Source organism: Abramis brama (genome assembly GCF_963993115.1).
Source record: "Abramis brama genome assembly, chromosome: 1".
NCBI lineage: Eukaryota > Metazoa > Chordata > Actinopteri > Cypriniformes > Leuciscidae > Abramis > Abramis brama.
In genome coordinates, this window is record NC_139963.1 from 50,997,517 (window position 1) to 51,008,585 (window position 11,069).

General features: G+C 37.6%; 1 long non-coding RNA gene across 4 annotated transcripts; it reads right to left on the reverse strand.

Annotated features, from left to right (window-relative positions):
* Positions 1–4,183: 4,183 nt before the first annotated feature.
* LOC311087588 lies at positions 4,184–10,410 on the reverse strand. 4 transcript variants are annotated; one of them, XR_014607309.1, is made up of 7 exons: positions 10,284–10,410; positions 10,127–10,182; positions 9,589–9,656; positions 9,282–9,329; positions 8,981–9,050; positions 4,837–4,947; positions 4,184–4,686 (listed from the first exon to the last, which is right to left on the reverse strand). It is a non-coding gene; the product is annotated as an uncharacterized lncRNA (long non-coding RNA). The 4 variants fall into 4 exon arrangements; XR_014607310.1 differs by having other exon boundaries at positions 4,185–4,686; positions 8,981–9,011; XR_014607311.1 differs by lacking the exon at positions 9,282–9,329 and having other exon boundaries at positions 4,186–4,686.
* Positions 10,411–11,069: the final 659 nt, after the last annotated feature.

An 11,069-nucleotide genomic window follows, 5' to 3' on the forward strand; every position in this document is an offset into this window, starting at 1 on the left:
GACAAAAATAGCCTACTTAATGCTTAAATACTTTTAATTTCTAGATATATTTTGTCAAATCAAAATACTTGTAGTCTATTCTATTTAGAAATATTAATGTCATTATAATTATTAGGCCTATACATAGTTCCCACAGGCCAATTAATGTCACGTGACCTCCCCGGAGACGCCATCTTTGAGGGCAAAAGCTGCTGTGTTTACAATGTTTTACCATACTGTCTATGAGTTTTACAAGCAAATTTCGAATATTTCTTTCCATTTATAATGTTACGAAAATCATGAAGAGACAAAGTGACAGAGATTATAAAAAGACTCTATTAACACAAGACAGAGAGAGGTACAATGCGAAAATTTCAGTCATAAATGGTGTGGATCCGTATGCGCTAACAAAGGAAGCACTGAGCACTGATTATGCAGCAGCAGTGGTGTAGTCTAGTTTTTTGTAGTGAGTATACTGTAATATGCCCCCCCCCCCAACTCCCCCCCCCCCAACTCCCCCCCCCATACCCCCCACCCCCACCCCTTCAAAATCACCCATCCCAGACCATCACTAATGCATACAGTATGCATCGACATGTAATTGAGAGCATTATGAAATATTAGGTGTTATCAACATGTCAATTTATTATAAGCAACACAAGACTTTAACAGCCATTTACAGCTGGGGAGACTGGACTGATTTTCTACTGTTTAGTGTTAATCACCATCTAACTCAGCCAGTTAAGAGCTACATTTAGCCTTAGATGTTATATGAATATGGTCCCTGAAGCACAGGTTTTATCAGTTGACAATAAAAATAAAAAAAAGAAACATTATAGGCACAAATACAAATTTACTTTTAGAAATGGTGTTTTTGAAAAAAAAAATGGTGTTACTATTTTGGCAAGTTTAGGCTACTCTTTAAATTAAAACATGTATGAAAACTTGTGTGATATTCCCTTAAATTAAAGTTTTAATAGATTTTATTATTATTATTATTTTAAAATTCATTTTTACTTCTTTTTAATTTCTTTGAGTTAGACCGAACTTTTATTTTGGTGGGTTGTAGACATTTGAGTTTCTGTGTGTTTTAATAAACTATTATTATTATTATTAGGCCTACTTGAAGTATACTCTACTGTGCAATAGTAATATATTTCTGTTATAATTTCTTCAAGTTATACCGAACTTTTATTTTGACAGGTTGTCGTAAAGACATTACAGTTTCTATGTGTTTGTATATGAAACGAATGAATGACTTTTATCAAATGAAATGGTGAAATTCTCGTGAAGTGACTCTCATAGCAGCTCTGCGATGAAGTGCACATGTAGTATGTCTCAATACAGTGAAACGCTGAAAACACCACGAGCGTGATCACGCGTGCTTCAGTGTGTGTGTGTGTGTGTGTGTGTGTGTGTAGTGGAGCACACATTGAGCGCTCATTCATTCCCAGAGACGCGTAGAACAATTGCAGTCTCTTTTAACTTTAATATTCACAGACACTAGTCCATATCGAGATTTGATTCATTGTACAGCCCTACTTTTGATTTATTCATTCAAAAATAGCCAAATTCGGTGACGTTCTGCTTAGCAAGCTCCATTTGTGACTGGATTCCGCGATTCGGTGTCGCTTCGCAAACACAGACGGGGTGAATTTATGAATGAAAGTGAAAGTTCTGACACAAAACGAAGTTGTTATGCATCCTCACGATTTTTTAAGTGGGTAGGGGAGAACGCGGGACGAAAGTAACAAAGCGATTTTCTCAGAGCCCTGACTATATTAGCATTTCAACCTATGACAGCACGTTTAGTACGCAACCATTGACGGAGCTGCCAAATATCACGTGATTTCATCATCGTTTCCCGCGGTTAGGTCCGGTAAGCAGTTTTCGAGTTCAATAAGTAAATTACTGAAGCGGTACTTTTTTTCTAATTACAAGTTTAGTTTTTCGTTTCATGTCACACAGTAATGATCAATCTACAGGTTATTAAGTGCTGTAACACATCCTGAAGTTTGCCTTGTCAGAGTTTTTCAGAATAAAAGTAAATCGGGTTTAAATGTCAGGAGTTCCTGTCGGGACGAAAGTAACACTTGTTACTTTTGTCCCGCTATAGTGAAAAAAAGTGTTTCTTTTGTCGCGCTGCTAATGTGGTGACTTTCTCTGTGTTGCAGCATTTATTAAAACGTGTTTATGTCATATTATACCAACAGAATATGGCAAGAGTGAGGGTCAGTACGACAGATAGAGGTCTTATTCAGCCAGATGTTTATGAGAGCACGTTCACATTTAAATCAGCTGATTTCTGTGTCACCAATTTTTTTCACTCAATCTGTTTCCATTTACCCTAAACACATTTAAGTTTTAGCCATACCTTATAGCTTTTCCACCTCCACCTATGAATTTGCAGGGTTTCCATCCTGATGTTTTTATGCAGATTTTAAATTTATGCATAAAAACAGCTTGATGGAAACATGACTATTGTTACATTATGTTGAGAATTTATATTATGGTAATGTAATTAATTTTCATATTGTTCATGTTGAAAACACATTTTATAAAATAGATTGACATTGCCAATAAAAAAAAAATATTCTAAACAATTCAAGTTTGTACTGCTGGGTTATTTGAAACATTGATGAAACTGAAATTTAAAATGAAAATGTAAATTAACAATTTTTTGCAAATATTAAGGCCAAAATATGTTTGCAGTTACATGTTAACAAGGTCATATACTCAGGTATATTTAGGCTAATAAACCCCCCCAAAAAACAAGAGTAACACAAAAAATCTAGCTTGTATATTGTTGTGTTACTTTTGACCCACCTGTGTGTTACTTTCGTCCCTACTGACGGGGTCGAAAGTAACATCCCAGCTAACAAAAAAAGGTCCCCAGAACGTCCCCTAAATGGCCTGTGCGAACGTCCCCCCGAACGTCCCCATGTGGAGTCCGCTTGATGTCCCGCGGACGTTCGCAAAGACGTCCTCCGTACGTTCAAGAGGACATTCACAGGACCACCAGCGGCCATTCGGAACGTTTAGGGGACTTTCGCGTTTAGTCCCCTGAATATCATTTTATTTTATTCTACTGGCTAACCAAAGAAAACAGACACGTTGTAAGGAACAAAGTAAATATTTTATTTGAACAATTGTAAAGGTGTTGTGCTCTTTCCATGCGCGTGTGTGTGTGTGTGTGTCTTCAAACGCGCTGGCAGCTGTGTGTGTGTTTGTCAGTCAGCTGTGGGGTTAGTCCGATGGGAATTCTTCCCCTTGGCTTTCTACCTAAAACAACAAAATGAACACATTCAGTAGTGTTATGATTTTATATGTCTATATAATATATCCATGTGAAATATAAAGTCGTCTCATCTCATCTTAACAGATAACGTTAGCTTCGTAGTGTTAGCATAACGGTTAGCAGCAGTACACGGCGGACAACTTAAGCAAACGCTTTAAAAGGTAACATTTTCATATAATTTAAAGATGGACAGTGGTTACGCCCAGCTAACAAAAAAAGGTCCCCAGAACGTCCCCTAAATGGCCTGTGCGAACGTCCCCCCGAACGTCCCCATGTGGAGTCCGCTTGATGTCCCGCGGACGTTCGCTAAGACGTCCTCCGTACGTTCAAGAGGACATTCACAGGACCACCCCTGCTGAAAAATCCAGCTAAAACCAGCCTAAGCTGGTCAGGCTGGTTTTGGCTGGTCTCCCAGCCTGGTCATAGCTGGTTTATCAGGCTGGTTTTAGAGGGGTTTTGAACACTTTTTTAGCTGGTCAGGCTGGTCTAAGCTGGTCAGCCTGGCTGGTCTTAGCTGGTCAGGCTGGTCTTAGCTGGTCAGCCTGGCTGGTCTTAGCTGGTCATTGTTGGGCTTAGCTGGTTTTAGCTGGTCAGGCTGGTCATTGTTGGGCTTAGCTGGTTTTAGCTGGTCTTAGCTGGTCATTGTTGGGCTTAGCTGGTTTTAGCTGGTCATTGTTGGGCTTAGCTGGTTTTAGCTGGTCAGGCTGGTCATTGTTGGGCTTAGCTGGTTTTAGCTGGTCTTAGCTGGTTTTAGCTGGTCATTGTTGGGCTTAGCTGGTTTTAGCTGGTCAGGCTGGTCTTAGCTGGTTTTAGCTGGTCAGGCTGGTCTTAGCTGGTCAGGCTGGTCTTAGCTGGTTTTAGCTGGTCAGGCTGGTCTTAGCTGGTCATTGTTGGGCTTAGCTGGTCAGGCTGGTCTTAGCTGGTCAGGCTGGTCTTAGCTGGTTTTAGCTGGTCAGGCTGGTCTTAGCTGGTCATTGTTGGGCTTAGCTGGTCAGGCTGTTTTTAGCTGGTCAGACTGGCTGACTCTATGTCTTCTCTATTTTTCCTGCCACTGTGTGTTGTGACAAATAATGTAAACAATTCCAAGAATACTTAAAATAATCTTCAGGAGCACAGGCAACAATTCAAACAAATTCCTTTTATTTGATATTGCAGCCCCTTAAAACAACCCATTGATATGCTAACAGTAATGTACAAAATTATTAATTGAAATGATTAAAATGCTAAAAACTATAATAGTAACTAAAGGAGAACAATAACAGAATTATAGAGATACATTTTACATTACATTTTTCTTTTCTTTTTTTATGACATCTTGTATTTTTTGGGATATGTAATACCCCACTTGCTTCTCCCGCTTCTCTCTCTCCTTTTTCGGGTTATTTGTTTGAGCCAGTCACTGAAGCAGACTTGAAAGATAAATAATTTAGATTATTAATTTGTCACTTTTCAACTAGTAAAACTTAGAAAGGTAATCAACTAATGTAAAACCGTTTTACTAAATTGGCTACGGCTACATAAAGTATATGAATGAATGAATGAATGAAATAACAGATTACCTCTCAAAACTTGCAGCTTGGATGGTGTCAGGGGAGGCTTTGCAGAGTGTTTATTCGTGGGACACTCCTTTCCTGACACACTTCTGCTCTTTAAAGTGTTTGTATGTGGATCTTCAAGACAAAACATAAATGAGCTTCAATTGTATGAAAAAAAACACTCTTCAAAATATCTTCTTTTATGTTCTACAGAAAAAATAAACTTATACAGAATATATTCCAGTTGGTAGCTATAAATGTTGTGACGTTACTCCTACTTTGGCTACCACATAAGAGCTGCATTTTATTTTTATTTTTTAAAGATCTCAATATTACAAATAAGAAGCTGTATTTTTTTCCCTACAAAGATATCTAGTCATTTCAGTGAGATCTTAACAATTTGTGTGGAACCTTTCAGCACGTGTCAAGCAACTTTAGTCTGGGTAGATGCCATATTTAATTCCAAGTGAATCAAAAATGAGGCTGTGTGGGATATGCATACAGTCAGTTCAAAAGTTTTTACCATCTAAATGTGCTGGATCTTTTTACTTCATCACCACCCATGTTTTCTAAAGTTGATTTTTTTCAATATTTCATCAACATAACAGTACATTTAACCGATTGTAAGTCTGTCTTTTACAGACAGTGTTAGCTGTAGCTTTGATTTCGAATTAAAAGTCTCAATATGTGATGATCATTAGCTTCAATGCAGAACGTTAATAACTATGATTGGGACTGCCATATATACATACATTATAATGAGCAAAATATTGCATTAAAAACATTGTAAATTCTTTGGGATTAGTTGCTGTGTTTCAGCCATAGACTGTAAAAAAAGATGGACGACGCCCCTTCGCTCTCTTCCATTGATGAGAACTGAAGCCCGATATGGCGCTGACATCTTGGGGCTTGAGTTTGCGCAGTAGCGATCTCGGGACCAGACCTGCGCAGTAGCGATCTCGGGACCAGACCTGCGCAGTAGCGATCTCGGGACCAGACCTGCGCAGTAGCGATCTCGGGACCAGACCTGCGCAGTAGCGATCTCGGGACCAGACCTGCGCAGTAGCGATCTCGGGACCAGACCTGCGCAGTAGTGAGCAGGAAGTAATCAACGCTCCGCCCTCACTCTCGCCGAATGCACTGAGGGAGAGTGGATTCTGCACACTTTTTTAAAAATTGATTGCAGTACGACAAGAGGCTTGTTAAAATAAAGTATACAATCTCCTCAGTCCTCCGAAGATCCAGACAAAATGTCCGTTGGTGCTTCGGTGACTACTTCACTCAGAGAACCTGTCAATCACAGCTGTCAATCATGACGTTACACCACCGCATCACATAACTAACTAAAAACCAACTTATTTTTGAAACAGACACATGATCTTACACCAGCGTGATAAAAACAACAGCAAATGAAAGAAACCACATTTGGAAAAAAGATATTTGAAGTGTAATTTAATTGTTTAGTTGGTCTCACGTCCCGTTGAATAACACGGGGAGGCGGGGCTTATGACATATACTAGGACCAGTCACCGGGGGGCGATCGAGACGTTTTGGCTTCACTTTTCAGGGCTTGTGCGGCACGCTTGGTTTCAGCGTGTTGTCCTGGGAGGAGTGCATCCACAACAGGAGTTTCACTATGTAATAGTTGATTACTATTCAAGCCACTAGATATCAACTAAAGTGGATTTTCAGAGGGAAACAAATAAATTAAATTGACTTTAGAATTCACAAAATGACAGTTAATTGCATTAACATGCAATGTAATACCTATGAAAAAAAAAAAACATGTCAATGTGTTACATTAACAATGCATCTCTATTTAGTTTTTCACCGATGTCTAGGGGCTGTTTACACCAGGCCACTTCATGCGTTTTCTCAGATCGGATTGCTGTCTGATTTATCAAAACGATTCCATTTACACCTGGTTACATCAATGTGTGTGTGTGTTTTTTTTTTTTTGCGGATATAAATCCGATCTTCAATTCCCGCTATATGCAGATTTAATGGAGTGCACGTCACCGAAAGCAACAGTTATGAGATACATTATTTTATTGATCATCAGCTAAAATTTCTGAATCAAAGCCCGCAATAAGAGAAAGCGGAAACAGCCCTGGTAAGATCATTTCGTTTCTTTACATTTAATGAAGATGATTGTGTGTTAAGCGTCAGCGACTTACTTTCACTTTGATTTGCGATAGTTTGCACGTTGGTTTGATGAATAGATGCTCATCTGCGGCGATGCGTGTTGCAGTAGCGTCATCATATCTGACTATAACATGACATATAGCCTATAACACGCTCTCACATGTTTATTTTTTAATAAACCATATTCAACAACATATAAAAATGAAATAATCTTTAGAGTAAAGCCGCAGCATCATTACCAAGCGCGAACCATTGACAGTGAATGAAACGAAGCGAACTTAGCCTGCAGGCTGTAGTGTGACATGCGTAAACCAATGGTGTAAACATAATCATAGATGACGTGCCACGGGTTTTTATTTAAAAGAAAAAACGTAGCTTGTGTTTGTATGTAGGTCTAGGCAATTTATATTCACAATACTTAATAACTAATATTATTTTATTGCATTTGTATTAAATGTTTGAAGAGGTAAAAAAAATATCGGTCGGTCTTAACTAGTGTTGGGCGATATGCTCCATTTTCATATCGTCCTATCGTCAGCCTGTAAGATCGGTGGTACGCGATATTATCGTGAGGGGGCGGGGCTTACTTATTTGATCATTAACTTGCTTATTTACTCGTTAATTTGCTTGTTTTATTAGTTCGTTTTATATATGAGAATTGTTTTCTATTTTGCTAGCAAAGTTGGAGTGTTTATCAATAGGCTAAATCAGGTTATTTCCCGGTAGGCCTATAGTGAGGTAAAAAAAAAAGATCCTTATCATTCTTGTATCTGACTCAGAGTATTTCAACATGTCAGCGGGAAATTTACGGACACACATTATCCTCTCATGCAGTTACAGATGCAGCATTTTGACTGTATTTCTGCACGAGATGAGAACACGTTTTAATAATTTCTTGGGTCAAGAAAGAGTCAGAGTTTGTGATATATGTCATCCTACCAGTGCACTCTCTGTCTGGATGCAAGTGCACTTCACACATCGCACTTCAATAAGCCCGAAGAACGCGGGTTAATGTGTTTTAAATGCTGAGAGAAATCAAAGGCAAAAATCTAAAAGTCGATCGGTTATACTTAAACTTATGACTTGACTCCAATAAAGGAAAACGGGTTAATGTGTTTACATGACATGCATTGCCAGTTTATTCAGCATAATCGAGTTAATAACGTGCATGTAAACGCGCTCATTCCCTGAAAGTGAAAGCAGAAACGGACTGAGCTTTCGCTGCATTAACAGCGCGTTCTCTCAGAGACGACGGTGGATATAACGGTATAGCAACTATCTTAATTTACTGGCTTAATATTTCTCTTGTGGACTTACATTATTGACAGTGAAACAATTAGAAGAATATTACTTGCAGGGATTAAAGTGAAAAAAATTCTTCTGACTGATTTTTTTTTTTTAGGCCAAGTCATATTCCTTTAACTTTTTACATAGTCGAGACCAATAGCGTTTTAAGGGGAGATGTTTTAACCGCTTTAATATTGCCAGTAGGCGTATTTTAAAAGCTATTTTAATCTATGAAAACCAGGCAGGGAGCATGTAGGCTACTGTAGAGCACGAACGGCAGCATTGTGACTAGCTTCTGATTGATGGTGACCTAGCACTTTTTTACCATTATTGCCATATTGAAGTCTCCTGTGACATACTGTGCAAAGACACATACCTGGCTGTTAGATTTTTTTAGTCCACGAACTAAAAGGCTTGCCATTCTCCCCCCATTTCGCTAAGCCTTCCTTTACTTAAACTTTCGTTAAGTAAAGGGGAAATATATATATTATATATAGGCAAATTATAACACGTTTACACAAAATTTGTTAACACACACAAGTACTTTTCCCCTTTACTTAACATAAATTGTAAGAATATGACTAATAGTAAAGACTAGTACTAATAAATAAACATTAGGCCTATGCTAAAGCTATTAAATAGCAGTCCCAAACTAGTTTTTGTTAATACAATGTTGCCAAAGCCTGTTGTGTTCAGTCTCTTGATTTGTGATAGAGGCAGCTATTGTGAAACTCACCTTGTCAAGGTGACCGCATCAAGATCTTGTCCTAAAGAATCACAGGGCCAAACGCTAGGGATTATTTCATCTGATAACAAGAGCATAGCCATACGTTTAAGAACTCTAATGATATCTTTAGCCCCTGATATTGCATTGGGGATATCAATTCAAACATTTTAAAGGCTAAGAGTATGAGCCATGAGTAAGCTGGCCAGATATCTGTGAAAAATAACTTGCGTGCCTGAACCATATTTAGCATTTAAAAGTAAAAAGAATTTCAGTATTTATCAGTAAAAAATACATACAAATAAATAAATACCCCTGAGTATGGTGTCTGTCTCACTGGCCAACATAACTCAAAACAGACCTAGAGAAATAAAATAAAATATACCAATGACCATGATATCCTGTTATCATAATAGTTAAATAAATAATTATAACTACGACCATTATAACATTATATTTGTCGCCTATTATTTAGCCTACAGGCTTCTCAAGGACAATCACACTGAAAAATCCTGGGGTTAATGATTTTAAAATGTGAGACTTCTTTCAAAAGCATAAATCTTACAGACCCCAAACTTTTGGACAGTAGTGCATTGTATGTTTGAGGTGGTTTTGCTTACTAATCATATGGTTCATAGCCATGGAGATTTTCTTGGACGGGGTTGCAGCAGGCCTTCAGCATGATGATCTACAGTAGGAACATAACATGCAATTTCACAGAGCCAACACTGTTACATAGGATTTACAATAGGGTTTATTACAAGAAACCAAGCCAGAGCAGAGGTGAACTGCAGAAAAGAGAAATGATTATATATTTAGATAATATATTAAGATAATAATTAATTATATATTAATATAAATAGATGCATATGAAATTAATAATTCACCCTTTGTTGTAGAGGTTTTTTTCCTGTTGCTCCTGAAATCACTTTTTTTAAATCACTATTTGTAAGTGACGTCACTGATTAACAGTGCAGTGCATTCTTTCAGGTTAAATAAATTAGCTTACTTCCAATCACCCATTGACAAATTACCAGCAAAACAAAACTATCAAAAACTGTTATCTACACAAAGATGTGGTTAAAACCCCAAACTTTTATAAACAAGAGCTCCAGTCAGACTATAGCCTTAACGTAAGTTAGGCCTAAGTTAACTTACCTCTTCTGAAACTGGTTGAGATGCTAACGGACTTTTTCGAAGACACAAAACCATTTCTATAAAGTAAATATTCAACAGGAGCGTGTCAATTACACGTAATAAAGGTGTCAGGGACGTTTGTATGTATTATTTGTATGAATTTGTTGACTAAACTCACCTGAAAGCAGTGAAAACAACAGCGAGAGACAAGAGTTTTGCTGTGTGTCAGTTGATGACGTTTCCCGTTTCCATCTGCTCTCGCGCGCACAGCGCGCTCGCTCCAGTGTTTGAATGCGAATGTTCGAATGTTCACGCGCACGCACATTAAAACACTTCAAAGTCACGCAGCATTTAAATAAACATCTAGAATTAAAAAATTAATATTAAATCATGAATTTAAAACTCATTGTGTAGTTATATGACCCATTCATGTGCAATATGCCAGGTTTATGGCAGGCGAGTAAAAAAAATTGTGACAGTGACAGAAGTATTAAAAGTTTTTTTTTTTTGTTGTTGAAAAATTCAATTTACATTTATATGATGATAAGTTGCGTTAGAATACTAATAATTGTGTTATATTACTAAATGGCAAGCAAACAAACAAACAAAAAATCTGGGTTCCAGACGGTTCCAATAATTAACTAGTGTATATTATAATCAACTTCGTCTATATTAACTTATTGTGTGTGTGTGTGTGTGTGAATTATTATTATTATTATTATTATTATTATTATTATATATATATATATATATATATATATATATATATATATATATATATATATATATATATATAATATAATATTGTGAGATGTTCATCAGCTTGGCTAGGCTGGGAGACCAGCTAAAACCAGCTGACCACCAAATTGTCCAGGCTGGGAAACCAGCTTGACCAGCTAGGAAAGGCTGGGAGACCAGCTAAAATAAGCTATAAGCCAGGCTGGGAGACCAGCTTGACCAGCTA